The 16940-nt window shown below is 41.4% G+C and overlaps 1 protein-coding gene across 10 annotated transcripts in view; it reads left to right on the forward strand.

The window, feature by feature from the left end:
- SSH2 (slingshot protein phosphatase 2) overlaps positions 1 to 16940 on the forward strand; it is a 315105-nt gene that overhangs the window by 216618 nt on the left and 81547 nt on the right. The gene's annotated exons all lie outside the window — the stretch shown is intronic.

A 16940-nucleotide genomic window follows, 5' to 3' on the forward strand; every position in this document is an offset into this window, starting at 1 on the left:
GCCAGGCTGGTCTTGAACACCTGACCTCGTGATCCACCCGCCTCAGCCTCCCAAAGTGCTGGGATTACAGGCGTGAGCCACCGCACCCGGCCTTACAAATTACAATGACTTTCAAGAAACATTACCCTGTCCACCCAAGGACAGTCTCATTTAGAAAAACACGTGTCTATACTTTTCTGCCCTTTGTTGAGTTGCAAGCCTCATTTCTTCCAATACCTGACTAATCTTGTTAGTAATAGTGTTTCACTTGTAACTGGTTGTCTCCCTTTTCAGAGCTATTATGTCTCACCCTTTGTCTTCTTAATGGTGAATAAGGACACATCCATGCCTCCTCATCATTTTCCCTTTCTTGTTTGACAAAAAGAACAAAATGGACCATGTTTCCTTGTTTTGGTAGACAGTTCGCTATTGAATATCTTCAACCACCTTCCTTTCAGAAACCGTAATCCCCGATACTTAGACATTTGAAGGGTTGGACCTGTGGTGTCTAGGGTCCCCTGATGACTTAGGAAGTCTGCAGGACTTACATACAGGTTTTCTAGCTGTCACTGTGTGAGAAAACAAAAGACCCACAGAATTGTAGCTTTCCTTCCAATCATTGCAGAGAAATTTTGCCTTTAGTAGTAAAACCGGTGGTTAAAAGTTTTTCCTTTTTCCCTTGTTTTCCTGGGTCCTGAGTTGCCATTGGGGTAGGTTATAAGACCTAGCTCAACCAAAACCTAAAAGGAATCCGGGGAACAAGTGTGGGATTATACTGCAATGTCCGTTCCTATGCTGGAGCAAATATATAGTGAATCTTAACTTCTTTTCTCTAATACATTTAAAACACATATGAAAGTTAAATTTACTCTCGGATCATTTTGATAAGGATGTTTTCCTCTTTTTCTAAACCCTAACTAAAATGTTTGGAATTATCGTTATTTCACATCGCACTCTAGAGTACTGCAAAATACTACTATGTGATCTCTTTGTCCCCAGCTCCCCAAGAGCTGTGGATCATTGCGTCTTCATAAATTTATTTTAAAATGTGCATTTGGTGAATTTGAACTGTTAAACATTGGATTGGACATCAAGAAAGCTTAATAAATTAAATTTGCAAGAAACCAATAGAGTGAATTTTTCATCTGTAATGGTGTTACAATTCTGTAGTGATTCTATAAGGGGAAAAAGACTAGGAAGCAGGGAACACTGGATGGGTGAAAAATTGTGAGGTAATTAAGGACAGTGACTTCTACTTGCTTTCTCTTTTCCCTTTTCTTTGACAGCTCCTTAAATTGTCATTTGGACTTTGCCTTTTGCTATTTTTTTCTCTTCCTTCTCCTGTTCCTCTTCCTCCATCATCATTAATTTTTTTTTTTTTAACAAAAGTTAATTGCTTTTGCAAGTGTCAGAACCTAAGCACTGGCAGCAGTGCCCCTCCTAGATTTCATTTGTGCATTAGTGCATGGCCCAAGGGATCTGTAATATGCATTTAAACAGTTACGAAAAGAAGAATTTGTCCAGGGACTTTAAAAAGTCAGGCAGTCCAGCGGTAGTAGAGAAAACCAGGCAGTAGATTTAAAAGAGATTCAACATACTTTATGATGCCTTTCTCTGTTCCCGGTGGTTTGATATTTGGGAATTAGTAACTTTGAGGAACTTTTAAGAGGTTCTACTGGCAACATATTTTTTATGTTTAGCCTAGTAAGGTAGAATACAACCATAGAAGAGATGGTTTGGTAAGGAAAATTGAGAAACTTGTTTTGCAGATAGAGTTCAGTTTTTGTGGCCAGCAAATTTTGAGAATTACTGGTAAGGTTGAAATAAAGTAGCACTGAACTGACTCAATTTTTTAAATAACAAAGAAACTCCTTGGTGTTCTAGTATTTGAGAATTCACTTTTAGAACCCTATTGGTACATTGGTGGATATGCTACAATGGGACTGTGGTGTCCTTGTTGTACACAACAGGCAAAGAATTCAAAATGCTAGAGAGCCAGGGAATGATGTTTTAAACAAAAACAACAAAACTTGAAAATAGGCCTATAGGCCCGGTACAGTGGCTCATGCCAGTAATCCCAGCACTTTAGTAGGCAAAGGCAGGTGAATCACCTGAGGTCAGGAGTTTGAGACCTCCCTGGCCAACATGGTGAAACCCCGTCTCTACTAAAAATTACAAATGTTAACTAGGCGTGGTGGCAGGTACCTGTAATCCCAGCTACTCGGGAGGCTGAGGCAGGAGAATCACTTGAACCCAGGAGGCAGAGGTTGCAGTGAGCCGAGACGGTGCCATTGCACTCCAGCCTGGGCAAGAAGAGCAAAACTGTCTCAAAAAAAAAAGAAAAGAAGCCTACATTTTGACTCCTGCTCTGTAATTTACTAGTTGTGTAATTGGTAAGTTTAAGCAAGTTACTCTCAAAACCTTTGTTTTCTCATCTGTGAAATGGGAAGAAGAACTTCTGTTCATCGAGTTGTTTTAAGATAGTGGTTGTAAAGTACTAGGCATCATGCCTAACACAGGTGGGTACTCAATAAATGATAGTCACAAAGTCCCCCTTTTTTTTCTTTTTTTTTTCTTTTGAGACAGCCTTGCTCTGTCAGGCTGTTAGGCTGGAGTGGTGCGATCTTGGCTCACTGCAACCTCCACCTCTCGGGTTCAAGTGATTCTCCTGCCTTAGCCTCCCAAGTAGCTGGGATTACAGGCGTGAGCCACCACACCGGGCCCAAACTCCTCTTTAACTTTATTTCACAGTGCTCAAAGCCAACACCTAACCACTACCATGACCATCACACAACTCCCAAAGAGAACATTGATGGACGTGCCATTGTAACAGATTCTGAGTTTTTACAATTGGAAGTTTCGGAAGTAATGGTAAAGTTCTTGCCATTATAAATAACAGCTATCCAGTAGGCAGCTGATTTTATAGGTCTGGGGCTCTGATGTTAGTTAGATCTGATCTTTTAGAGAGCCAGTTAGAGAGTTGTGGCAGCTAGCCTCCAGAGTGGTCCATAGTGGTTTTTGCCTCCCAGTATTGATATCCTTGTATAGTCCCCTCCTACACTAAATAGGGCTGACCTATATTCCCAGTATAATGTCGCAGAAATTATGGTGTGTGCCCTCCAAAATTAAGTTGCAAAGCATTGTTCTGCTACCTTGTTCTCCCTGGGATCACTCATTCTGGGGAAAGTCAGCTGCCACTTCATGAGGACACTCAGGCAGCCCAGAGGAGAAATTTACATGGTAAAGAACTGAGGTCTCCTATTAACAGCCATGTAAATGAGCCATCTTGGAAACAGATCCTCCAGTCCCAGTCTAGGCTTCAGATGACTGCAGCCTCTTTTTTTTTTTTTTTTTTTTTTTTTTGAGATGGAGTCTTGCTCTGTCGCCCAGGCTGGAGTGCAGTGGTGCGATCTCGGCTTACTGCAAGCTCCACCTCCCGGGTTCATGCCATTCTCCTGCCTCAGCCTCCAGAGTAGCTGGGACTACAGGTGCCCACCACCACTCCCAGCTAATGTTTTGTATTTTTAGTAGAGACAAAGTTTCACCATGTTAGCCAGGACGGGACTGTAGCCTCTTGAGAGATCCTAAGCCAGAACCACCCAGCTAAGCTGTTCCTGAATTCCTGATTCTCAAAAACTGTGTGAGATAATAAATGTTTTTTGTTGTTTTAGGCTTTTAAGTTTTAGGATAATTTGCTATGCATCAATAGATAACTAATAAGGAGTCATCAACATATAGGATGGTGGTAGCCATAAGTGTGGCTAAAGACATTCAGAAGAGTGTATATAGAACAAGGAGAGGAGTGGTAACGAAATCATGGAAGACATCCTATTTAAGAAGTTGGCAAAAGAATAGGAGCCCACCAATGAGAATGTGAAGTAATAGTCAGAAACATAGAAGGAATAATAAGAAAGTTTCAAGAAGATGGATGGTTGTTAACAATATCAAATGGTCAGGCATTTGATAATGACTGAGAAAATGTTCATTGGATTTTACAAGCAAAAGAAAATCCCAATTACAATGTATTGGAGAGTGAATTACAAATGAGGAAGTAGAAACACTGAAACCCTACACCACTTGCCCTTCTCTACCTCTTTGGTCTGATTTTCTACCACTCATTGTTGGCTCACTACATTTCGGTGCCCCTGACCTCCTTGCTAATTCCCAAGCTAACCAGTTACTCTTCTGCCTCAGGGCCTTTTATATCTGCTGCTCCCACTACCTTTTTTTCAGATAGCACAAGCTATGTTGCCCAGGCTGGTTTTAAACTCCTGGGCTCAAGTGATCCTTCCACCTCATCCTCCAGAGTAGCTGGGATTACAGGTGCACACCACCATGCCCAGCTCCCCACACTGCCTTTAATGTTCTTTTTCCAAACAGCTGCATGCCTCCCTCCCCTAATTCCTACAGATCTCTGTTTAAATGTCAGCTTAGTGAAGATATTTTCCCTGCCATAGCTTATAACACAAGTAAGTATACACAGCAGCACTCCCTGTTACTCTTTCTCTGCTTCATTTTACTCCATAGCACTTAACACCATCTCATGTCTAAAATGGCAGCCACTGCTCATCTCTGGCCAGTTGTTGCTAGATGGACATGTGTGTTCAAATTTTATTATTTTTCAAAAGAAGCTGGATTTTTAAGTACAATTAATTGTCAATGGGCTGAGCGCAGTGGTTCACACCTATAATCTCCTCACCTTGGGAGGCCAAGGTGGGAGGATCGCTTGAGTCCAGAAGTTCTAGACCAGCTTGGGCAACATAGTGAGACCTCATCTCTATAGAATATTAAAAAATTAGCCAGGCGTGGTAGCATACACCTGGAGTCCCAGCTACTCAGGATGCTGAAGTGGCAGGATTGCTTGAGCCTGTGAGGTTGAGGCTGCAGTGAGCCATGAACACACCACACTGCCCTACAGCCTGGGTGAACAGAGTGAGACCCTGCTTCAAAAAAAAATTGTCAATAAATTTATGTTTCAAAGCACTTTGAAGGCCAAACAGACTCTCTGTTTTAAGGGCAGTGGATAGGGTAGGGTTACTGACAAAGGATATGGAACTGGAATGGTCAGAGAGTTACCAGAGGGACTTAATGTCTTAGAAACTGAGGGGAGCAGGGGCAGGGTAGTCAAAAAGGAGAAAGTGATTTGCCGGTGCACATCAGGTATTAAATGAAGAGCAGAAATTGATGCTAAGCTAAAGACCGGAGGTCTTTGTCTTTAGGATCTATCACTGGGGAAATCATTGGCAAACTTAGAGTGGGGGAGGAGTTTCAGAGGAGTAGTAAGACAGAAGCAAGATGCCAGTGGGTAGAAAAATTGGCAAGGGAAGAAAATGGGGACAGCAAGTATAGACGTCCTTCTTAATAAAGAGAACTTAGACTTTCAGCTGGAACTGCCATCTTCCAGTAATTCACCAAAATAACGAACACAAAGGGAAAGAGGAGGGGCACCCGATATATGTTCTTTAGGCCTTTTAGAAAACATGGAGTTGTTCCTTTGGCCACGTATATGCGAATCTATAAGAAAGGTGATAATGTAGACATCAAGGGAATGGGTACTGTTCAAAAAGGAATGCACCACAAGTGTCCCCATGGCAAAACTGAAGGAGTCTACAATGTGGACAATATTCCCCAGCATGCTGCTGGCCTTATTGTAAACAAACAAGGGCAAGATTCTTGCCAAGAGAATTAATGTGTGTATTGAGCACATTAAGCACTCGAAGAGTCAAGACAGCTTCCTGAAACACGTGAAGGAAAATGATCAGAAAAAGAAGCCAAAGAGAAAGGTACCTGGGTTCAACTGTAATAAATAAATAAATAAGAACTTAGAACACAGGATCAAGTTAAGGTTTGGGGGCATGGATGTTGTTTTCTTTTAAGGGTATGAGAGACCAGACTTGAGCATGTTTCCAGGCTGAGGAGAAATAGTCACTAGAGAGAGAAAACTAGGAGATGAGGGAATGGGACCAAGGACATAGGTCACATCATTCTCTCAGATTGGAGAAAGGAGATAAGTCTGCAGGTGAGAGAAAGTAATTGAGAGAAATCACACTAGCTAGCCTCCATTTTCTTGATAGTATAGAAGGCCAAGTTAACTGGAAAGTTGAAGGAAACACAAGTTGCAATGAGACTTTGGGAGAGTAGAGAGGGTTTGGAATAACAGTGGAAAGGAATAGGAGAGGGAGCTGTCCAGAGGTGTTAAGTGCCCTGCTGAGTCAAGTCATTGTCATTGCTGTCGTCTCTGATATCCTTGCACTGAGACCGTGAATGTGCTGTGGTATCCAGACATGGTTTCTTATCTCCTTAAGTGTTCAGCTGCTTTTCTTTCATTTATTCCACATATAATTACTATAATTGCTAAACATTTATTTAGTGTCAGGTAATGTACTAAACAATAGAGAGTTACTGCTCAGACATATAATAATAATAAATAACACATCAAATAACCATACCATTTTAAGCTGTAGTATTATGAAGGGAAATCAGGAGCAAAGAGAATAGACTGTAGGGAAACCAGTTAAGAAATAGGACATGGAGGCCGGGTGCAGTGGCTCACGCCTGTAATCACAGCACTTTGGGAGGCTGAGGCAGGCAGATCACGAGGTCAGGAGATCGAGACCATCCTGGCTAACACAGTGAAACCCCATCTCTACTAAAAATACAAAACATTAGCCGGGTGTGGTGGCGGGCACCTGTAGTCCCAGCTACTCGGGAGGCTGAGGCAGGAGAATGGCATGAACCCGGAAGGCGGAGCTTGCAGTGAGCCAAGATCGCACCACTGCACTCCAGCCTCAGAGCAAGACTCCATCTCAAAAGAAGGAAGGAAGGAAGGGAGGGAGGGAGGGAGAGAGGACATGGGACTAGGTTGGTTAGGGAAGAAAAAGCCAAAAGGAGGTTGATAGCTAGAAAAAACTGAGGAATCACCGGGCACAGTGGCTTACGTCTGTAATCCCAGCACTTTGGGAGGCCGAGACTAGTGGATCACCTGAGGTCAGGAGTTCAAGACCAGCCTGGGCAACATGGTGAAACCCCGTCTCTACTAAAAATACAAAAATTAGCTGGGCGCAGTGGCGTGTTCCTGTAATGCCACCTACTCTGGAGGCTGAGGCAGGAGAATTGCTTGAGCCCAGGAAGCGGAGGTTGCAGTGAGCCGAGATTGCGCCATTGCACTTCAGCCTGGGTGACAGGGCAAGACTCTGTCTCAAAAAAAGAAAAAAAGATCGCTTCTCGGCCTTTTGGCTAAGATCAAGTGTGTAAAAAAAGAAAAAAAGAAAGAAAAAATTCAGGAATCAGGGGTCTAGGAGTCTCCCTCAGCTTGAAGAGGGAGTGAACACATTACAAGGAGAGGGAGTTGTAATCAGAAAGTGAGTTTAATTTCTGAAATTAAGTCCATCAAGAACTCATGACTTCCAGAGGGACCCTGTGAATTAGAAGTCTAAAAGGAGTGAAGGTCTTTGAAGACCAAGAGGATGAGAAATTTTGAGACAAAGTTGTTGGACGTTCATCTGTATGAACACTGAAATATCTTAAGATTATAGTAGGATTTGGGGAATTGGGAAAAGAAGATTGGACAAGATAAGGGGTTAAAAAAAGAGTGACAAGGATATCAGAAGGTAACAGCAACAAAGAACAGAATATGACCTTAGCCCCAAAGACACATTGCCAAGGGTGGAAGAGAATGGTCTGAAAGCAGGGTTTGACACTTAGGCCAAATGCTTGAAAGCCTAATTTGCATTTCTTCTGCAGGTGTGTTTTTAAATACCTGGGAAGGTGTTTGTCGAATCATGCAAAGGAAATTATTTTTTAAGTGCGGAACAGTTTTTCTGAGTTAATCTCCTTTCATTTTGTTTTGTTTATTCCCAACTATTTTAAACTTGGTGCCATGTCTTGGTTACTAAGAGACATGTTGGTCATCATCATGTCTCTTAGTAACCAAGACATCCAGCATTTAAAATACTAAGAAAGAACTTTTCAGGTCATTTACTTTTGAGTCCAGACAGCTTTTAAATTTTTCCATTTTGAAAAAGTATTTAAATCTAGAATTGAGGGCTGCAGGACCAAGAAGCTTTGTTGATTCAGTCTGTAAGGGAAATGGGTTCCTTTGAGCTGAGGCAGTTTCTCCTCTCTTTGGAGGAGGACCTTCTCAAAAACAAAACTCTCCACCACTGTCAGTCACCAGGAGGACCTGGGTCAGTTGTGTGTTGGGAAGTTGCTTGAGACCAGTTCCTTTCCTGGGCACCTAGGTTTTTGTTTGGGGATGAGGGAGGTGGTGGTTATTTTTGGATGGTGACTGGAGGCAAGACTGAGGCTGAGCCTTGCTAAGGTGGCTGCACAGAGGAAGACAAGAAGACAGCAGTGGTGTCATGAGAAGGTCTTGTCTCTTGGGTCTTAGCTCAAACTCAGAAGTGTTTTGTAGCAAGGCTGCTTGGTGTAAGTCCAAGAATGGTGGCTACCTGGAGGAATGGGATAAGGTGTGTTCTTTTCAAAGGTATTCAGAAGTCAAAATTATTTTAGATCTGTGCTTGGTCTCACAAGACGTGGTGAATTAGGCCCAACTACTTCCATTTAGAGCCCTGCCTTAGACTCCCTAAAGGCCCTCCAGCTCTGATCTTTCATGATTTGGTAGTAATTTAAAACTCAAACCAAAAGCTAAAAGCTAAAAAAGAAAGAAAGAAAAAGAGAAACAGAACAAGCATCATACCAAGCTTTCAGTGAAATCCTGCCTTTGTTCTCTTCAGATGAACTGACCAGTGGTGTTTTTTTTTTTTTGGGAGGGTTGGGAGGGGTTGTTTGTTTGTTTTGAGACGCTGTCTCGCTGTGTTGCCCAGGCTGGAGTGCAGTGGCACGATCTCGGCTCACTGCAGCCTCCGCCTCCCAAGTTCAAGCGATTCTCCTGCCTCAGCCTCCCGAGTAGCTGGGATTACAGGCGCGTGCCACCATACCTGGCTAATTTTTTATATTTTTAGTAGAGACGGGATTTCGCTGATTTAGCCAGGATAGTCTCGAACTCCTGATGTCATGATCCACCCGCCTCAGCCTCCCAAAGTGCTGGAATTACAGGCATAAGCTACCACGCCCAGCCTCGACTGGCAGTGTTTTTAACTGCTAGTTGTTTAAGCTATTATTTAGCGATATGTCCTGTTGTAATAACATCTAACACAGAATAAAGGGTTAAAGTGCTACCCAGAGTGTCAGATGACATGGGGGCTTAAGCCTGGCCCTACTGCTAACTAGCAATGTGATTTTAGGGTAAATCAGTAATTTCTCTGGGCTTCAGTTGATATATTAGATTCTCTGTTACAAGCTCATAAATGTTTTGTTTTGTTTTGTTTTGTTTTTGAAACAGAGTCTTACTCTGTCACCCAGGCTGGAGTGCAGTGATGTGATCTTGGCTCACTGCAAACTCCACCTCCCAGATTCAAGCAATTCTCCTGCCTCAGCCTCCCGAGTAGCTGGGATTACAGGCACATGCCACCATGCCCGGCTAATTTTTGTATTTTTAGTAGAGATGGGGTTTCACCATGTTGGCCAGGCAGGTCTCGAACTCCTGACCTCAAGTGGTCCGCCCACCTTGGCCTCCCCAAGTACTGAGATTACAGACGTGAGCCACCGTGCTTGACCAGAAATGAATTTTAACTATCATAAGTAAAATATTTGTCAGAAAGATGTCAGACATCCTAATGGGAGGCTAGAGGACCAAACTTAGAGAACAGACGTATGAAAGGAAATCTCAAAATCATCACCCAAGTCATCACCAAGCCAAAGGGAAAAGTCAAGCTGGGAAGGTGCTTAGGGCAAAACTGCCCCCCATTCTATTCCTAAAAAGATAGCTACTAAGATTTTTAAAAGCTACATACATCCCTCACAAGGAATTTCCTTGTGGACAAAGGACAGACAGAACTCAAAGTCATCCCTTCTCTGCCCAGTGAGATAAATGCAAACCTGATTGCCTTCTTTGGAGAGGCTAATCAGAAACCCAAAAGAATGCAACCATTCGTCTTGTATCTGCCTATGACCTGGAAGTCCTCTCTCCACTTCGAGTTATCTCGCCTTTCTTGACGGAACCAGTGTACATTTTACATATATCGATTGATGTCTCATGTCTCCCTAAAATGTATAAAACCAAGCTGTGCCCCGACCACATTGGGAACATGTCGTCAGGACCTCCTGAGGCTGTGTCACGGGCATACATTCTTAACTTTGGCAAAATAAACTTCCTAAATTGACCGAGACCTGTCTCATATATTTGGGGTTCAAAGGAAAGAGCGAGGGTCATTCAGGGAAGACCAGGGAGCAGGAGCAGAGTGTCCCATACCTCGACACTCCCCATGTATCTAAAGCAGTACGAATAATGGGGTATGTTCCCAGGGGAGAGTTTCCAGGGGAGATTCAGATTCCATGGGGAGAATTTCCAACTGCCAGATGTAAGCCACATTCCAGCTTCCTACAAAACCCCTTGCAGTTCCAGAGTTGGAGGCCACCAGAACCACAGTTGAATGGATTCCCCAGAAGGACAGTAGGGTGATATTGAAAAAGATAAATCTATTGCTGAACAGCCAAAACCAACAAATGTCAAAGCAGATGTGCCCCATCTGTAAAAACTAGAAGGTTAATTGTATGACCAGTGGTAAAATTATTGATCCTAAATTATGTCTCTGTCAGACATTTCTAAGATGCACATGGTTAAAGCAAAAATGGAATTAGAAGATCGTATCAGTAAATGAACATTCAAAATGAACAGAACAAGTAATTTTGGTTTTTTGTTTTGTTTTTGCCTTCCATTGATGATCTGTAGTGAAAAGACCAGGAAGTTTCGTCCAGATTGGAATTTGTCTCTCAATCTTGAACAAACAGATCCTTTTTCCCCCCTTCAGTTTTAGGAAAGGGGAAAAACAGATAGCTGCATCCTAGTGTAGTTGTGCTGGGCATTGTGCAACAGAGTTTAAGTGGAAGATTAGCTGGAACTGAGTCTGATGGTTATCGTTAATGAGTAAGAACCAGAGTCCTAAGCTCTTCTCTGCTTCGGCCAGTAATTGGTTTACTTATGTGGCCCAGTCTCTGCTTGTCTGGTGTTAAGGAGAGAAATAATCCTGACACTTGCATTCAGAGGCATGTGTCTGGGAAGTCAATGCCCTCAGGGAGAGGGTTCCAGGTATGGCTGGGCATTCTAATATTCAATGTTTGGTCATGCTGTGGGGGTAGGGTGAGAATGTCTAATTACATAGAACATTATGATATATGAGTTTGGATTTTCTCCTGTTGTATTCTAAATTCCTTTAGGATTACAGAATCACATTTTCTTCACTACCTAGAGGTGTACTTTTGACTTTTGAAGCCAGGTTGCATACATCAAAGAACAATTACTTTTTCCTTCCAGTTTTAGGGGTTTGGCCAGATTTTTTCATTAGGCATTAGTATTGATAGCTGTGTAGTTCCTTGAACTCTGGTCTGATATTTGAAACTTTTTATTATGAAATTCCCTGTCTGTGGTGTGGTCACACCAAGTGGGAACATGAATTCCTTTCCACCTAGTGGGGTTGACAGAAGCTGTCCTAGCACCTTGAATCTGAAAATTAAACAACTAAGCAGAGAAAGCTTATCAGGAGGGGGAAAATATTGGGAGAGTGGAATGTATTTGAAAGTTTTTGCTAGATGAGTATTCTTCAAGATGAAAGTATGAGTTCAGATTATGTGTGGTACTTGAATTTAACATAAATACCAACCAACTCACTTTGTGCAATAATACTGCATGCAGTCAATATTACACAATAATTTGCCTGCTAATTTTGGCTTCAAGCAGAAATATCAAACCAACTCCAGAGTTTGGCATTACAAACATAAACATGAAAATCTGCTTCCTTCATTTTAGTATAACATCTACTTTCTGCCACTTGATTTCTCATAGTAAATGAGCCATTTCTTCTTGTATGTGTGCATGTGGAACAGTGGAATTTCTATCCAACTGACGTTCAGCAGTTAGGCCAAGTATGTTGTTGCTTTGTTTTGCTTCCTTGACCTTCCTGCTGGTCATGGATGATCACCCTGGCCACATTCTTCAAAGATTATTTCAACCTCAGAACAGTTAAATATTTTCTTCCCTTAGTTGACCTTTTCCTTCACACTTTGCCCAAGAAGAAACTACCAGTTAACAAATGTCATACTTTAGGAAGTGATTTTGATCAGAAAGGATTGTCACAGAGCACTTTCCCAAATATATTTGAAGCCGAGTGTTCTTTCCTCCATTTTTTGAGACTGAGATGCCACTGTCATTCCCAACAGATATTACAACTTGCTCTACTGTCCAGCCCAGCTGGATTCATCTCAAACATGTTCTTTATCCCCCTCAGTGTAGTCTTTCTGTCTATGGCCTTGTTGGGGAAGGGGTGGGGAAAATGAGTAGAGTTGGAATCCAAATGGATTTCAGTACTTTTCTCTCACTCCTGTACTCTACATTTTTTTTTTTTTGAAATGGAGTTTCGCTGTGTTGCCCAGGCTGGAGCGCAGTGGCGTGATCTCAGCTCACTGCAAACTCCGCCTCCAGAGTTCAAGCAATTCTCTTGCTGCAGCCTCCCAAGTAGCTGGGATTATAAATGTGTGCCACCACACCTGGCTAATTTTTGTATTTTTAGTAGAGACAGAGTTTCACCATGATGGCCAGGCTGGTCTTGAACTCCTGGCCTCAAGTGATCCACCCTCCTCGGCCTCCCAAAGTGCTGGGATTACAGGTGTGAGCCACCACACTCAGCCCCTGTACTCTACTTTTAAATTCTATTCTGTTGAAAAGGTGTGTAGGTAAGACATTGTATTTCATCCACCATAAACTATATCATAAAGCGAAAACAGCATGGTAGAGAATGATTCGGAGCATAAGTTTTCAAGTCAAATCTTGGTTTGAATCCTTGCTCTGAGGCTTACTAGCTGTATGATTTTAGGCAAGTAACTTATGATCTCTGACCCCTCAGTCTCTTACATGTATATTGGAGGTAAAAATAGTACCTACTTCATAGAATTGTTAGGAAAGTTAAATAAAGTAATGTAAAATGCACCTAGCATACAGTAGTTGAGTTAGCTATTTTTAGCTCATTATATATATATTATATATATATATATATATATGTATATAATTTCTTAACCAGGGATGACTTTCCCCTCGTTGAGCAAGCAATCTATGGCAAAGAGAAGCATAGATGTTTTTAAGTTATAAAGACTTTGGAGAACTTTACTGTCACGAGTGCTCTATTAGAAAGGTGAGCCTGTCATTTTTGTATCAAGCAGCTAATTATTCTCTTTAGATCAAGAAAATAATATTATCTTTATCTCATTCATTCCTTACTGTGGGGGTTCTTAAGTCCTTTGGGGTTATATTTAACTTAGGTATCTGTAATCACATACAAATGACTTCATAGAGTTTACTGCAGTTCTATTTCTGTGCCAGACTCTACAGAACTAGTCAATTCAGAAACGTGAAAAAGTTTTCACCTGCCTTTCTAAAGAACAGATTTTTTTTTTTTTTTTTTTTTTTTGAAACGGAGTTCCACTCTGTCGTCCAAGCTGAAGTACAGTGGCACAATCTCGGCTCACTGCAACCTCTGCCTCCCAGGTTCCAGCGATTCTCTTGCCTCAGCCTCCCTAGCAGCTGGGATTACAGGCGCCCGCCACCATGCCTGGCTAATTTTTTTGTATTTTTAGTCAAGACGGTGTTTCGCCATGTTGGCCAGGCTGGTCTCGAACTCCTGACCTCAGGTGATCTGCCCGCCTTGGCCTCCCAAAGTGTTGGGATTACAGGCGTGAGCCACCACGCCTAGCAAGAACAGACTTTTTAATTAGACAATTGACAACTCCATGTCAATTGAATTTTTAAGCAGCTGTTTCAGGAAGGCATATTTACATAATAAATCTTTTACTATTCTGGCAAGATACACCAACCTTTTACCTTACACAAAAGTATATGTGATTAAATTTACATGTAATTTTCTTGATATGCAAATAAAGCATTTAATTTTCAAGTGGAATTTTATCTACCTAAACTCTGGTGGTGGTTATAAATTTTGTTTTATCACTTCCATGCTATGAATTTTTTTCTGTTATGATAAGAGATTTTTGTAATCAGCCACACACTTATTTCTGGTCCCCTTGTGACCAACAGAATGTCCCTTTTTTGATAACTGAGGGGTCATAACTTGGGGCCCCGGAATAAAGAGGATTGATTGTACCATCCAGGTTGTCTGCCCTGAGTCTCTGGGAGCCTATACCGCACCTATTATAATAGTATTAAATAGTAATCTCGGGCCGGGTGCGGTGGCTTATAGCTGGAATCCCAGCACTTTGGGAGGCCAAGGTGGGCGGATCACTTAAGGTCAGGAGTTGCAGACCAGCCTGGGCAACATGGTGAAACCCCGTCTCCACTAAAAATACAAAAATTAGCCAGGTATAGTGACGTATGCCCATAGTCCCAGCTGTTCGGGAGGCTGAGGCATGAGAATCGTTTGAGCCTGGGAGGCAGGGGTTGCAGTGAGCCAAGATCTCACCATTGCACTCCAGCCTGGGCAACAGAGCAAGACTCCATCTCAAAAAAAAAAAAAAATAGTAGTCTCTTGGCCTACCTTGTGCAATTTGTTCCATCAGAAAAGTTTATTGACATTTGTGTTTCAAATAGGAAAGGCTCTTTTCTCTTATATGTGAATTTGTGATACTTACACTATATGTGAGTTTGACTCCTGGCCTTTCTTTTATAATAAGGAGTTTCTGGAGTCCAGGTGGCTTTGAACTAACCAACAGCCCTTGTCCAGCTCCTTAACCCTTACTTTGAGAAAGCCCTGCATTCATTTTAAATAACACATTTAGATATGCTTTAAAGCAAGATGTACTTACATATGTTTTAAAGCATAAGCAACAAATGTATCTATAAAAAAACAGTTTTGCTGAACCCCCAAAACCAGGAAGTTCTTAAAATAGTGTTTGTCAAAGAGAAACTACCTATCTCACAAAAGGAGTGACTGAAGTATGTTCAGTTGTTTTAAACTCTTCAACAAATACACACACTTCTTTTGTAGATGTAGCAAACTGCTTTGTTTACTGGAACCCACAGTGTCCAAAGCTGTTACTTTGCCTGGTGAATAGGTAGAATATTTAGCCTTTATTTTTAAAATGTTTTCATTTAGTAAAGCAGCAGTTGCTGTGTTGGCAAAAGTGTGAATTTCATTTCCTGTCTGTGGTGTAGCCCACTCATCCTGTCACTCAGACATTTTGTTTTAGGTTGTTCCTGTAATGTGAGTGGAACAGAGTGACCCACAGTAGGGTGGCATGTGAACACCACGGATGTAACAAGAGACAAGGCTTGTGCAACAGACCACAAGAGAGTAATGCTTTATTTAAAGATGAAAACAAAATAAAATCAAGGCACCGCCACCCCCAGCCAGCATGAAAATTTTCAAAGTGACATCTGTGGATTCTTTTGTTTTTAGAAGACGTGTTTCAGTCTATTTGGCAGGTTACCTCAAAGGTTTTATTAGCTTCATGGACTTTATTAAAGGATAAAATTGAATCAATGTCTGATAACATTATAGAGGTGATTTAACTTCATTTGCTAATCTATCATCAAACATTTTAAAGTCCATTAATCTGCCACATATATTGAGTTATATAATGATTATTTTTACATGTCAGACTTGTCCTAAATTACAATTTCTGCTACAGTGACAGGACAGACATACAGTGTGGCAAAGACCTAGGATAAATTCATTCATCCATCACCTATTGTTCAAGCAGCTAATATGTGCCTTACACTATTTCCAGTGCTGAGGCTACAGTGATGCACAAAATTAAGTCCTTGCCCTCTTGGAGCTTATATTTTACTATAGGAAGGTAACCACAACAGGTATACACGTGAATAAATATAATTTTAGTTTGTGATTAATATTCTGAAGGAAACAAAACAGAACAGGATAGAGTATGATTGGAATTGGGGGAAGGAGCAGTGATATTGGAGCTGAGACTCACATAATGATAGGCCACAAGAAAAGTATTCCAAGTAGAGAACAGAAAGCACAAAGGCCCTCAAACATCGAAGAAACAGAAAGAAGAATCATAGATCATGGTAAACAAAAGGGAGATGATATAAGATCAGAGGAGTAGTCCTGTAGGATGTTACAGGTCCTTGAAGACCAAGCTAAAGACTGGTTTTTTTTTTATTTATAAGTACAAAAGGAAGCCTTTGGAGGGTTTTAAGCAGGGAAGTGACACTGTATGATCTATATGTTTTTTAAGTCACTCTGGTTGCTGTTTGGTGAGTAGATAATCGAGGGCAGAAGTGGTTGCAGATAGACCTGTTAAGAAGGTTTTTTTTGATACAGCACCTGGGGTTTGTTTCACTTTAGAGCAAGGTAAAATGGGTGAGGATGTAGAAGAAACAAAATTTGCCACAAATTAAAGCTCAAATGTGATGGGAACATGGGGGCTTTATCATAGTGTTCCCTCTACTTTTGTGTATGTTTGAAATTTTCTGTAATAAAAGGCTTAAGAAAAACTTTTTAAATAGTGGTCCAAGTAAGGAATGATGGTGCCATGGACCAGTGTGATAGTGGTGATAGGGATAAGTGGGCAGGTTCAAGATATATTTGAAAGTAAAGCTCACAGGACTTGCTAATGGATTAGATATATATTATAGGAAGGAAAGACACTAAGGATGACTATTAGGTGTTTTGCCTAAACAACTGGGAGAATGAGGCTGGAGAACGAGGCCAGAGATTGACTTGAGTGTGGGGGAGCTCGAGAATTTAGTTTTGTCAACATCAATTTAACATGCCAATTAAGATTTCCAAGTGGAAATATTGAATAGACAATGTCACTTACAATCCGCTAGCTAACCTTTAATAGCAGTACTATACTCAAAAGCAATTTAGAATCCTCTATTAGGTATTTCTAAACTTGGCCATTCGTGAGTTAAGTTCTATCCCTTAAGATTC

Source organism: Symphalangus syndactylus, chromosome 20 (genome assembly GCF_028878055.3).
Source record: "Symphalangus syndactylus isolate Jambi chromosome 20, NHGRI_mSymSyn1-v2.1_pri, whole genome shotgun sequence".
Taxonomy (NCBI): Eukaryota; Metazoa; Chordata; class Mammalia; order Primates; family Hylobatidae; genus Symphalangus; species Symphalangus syndactylus.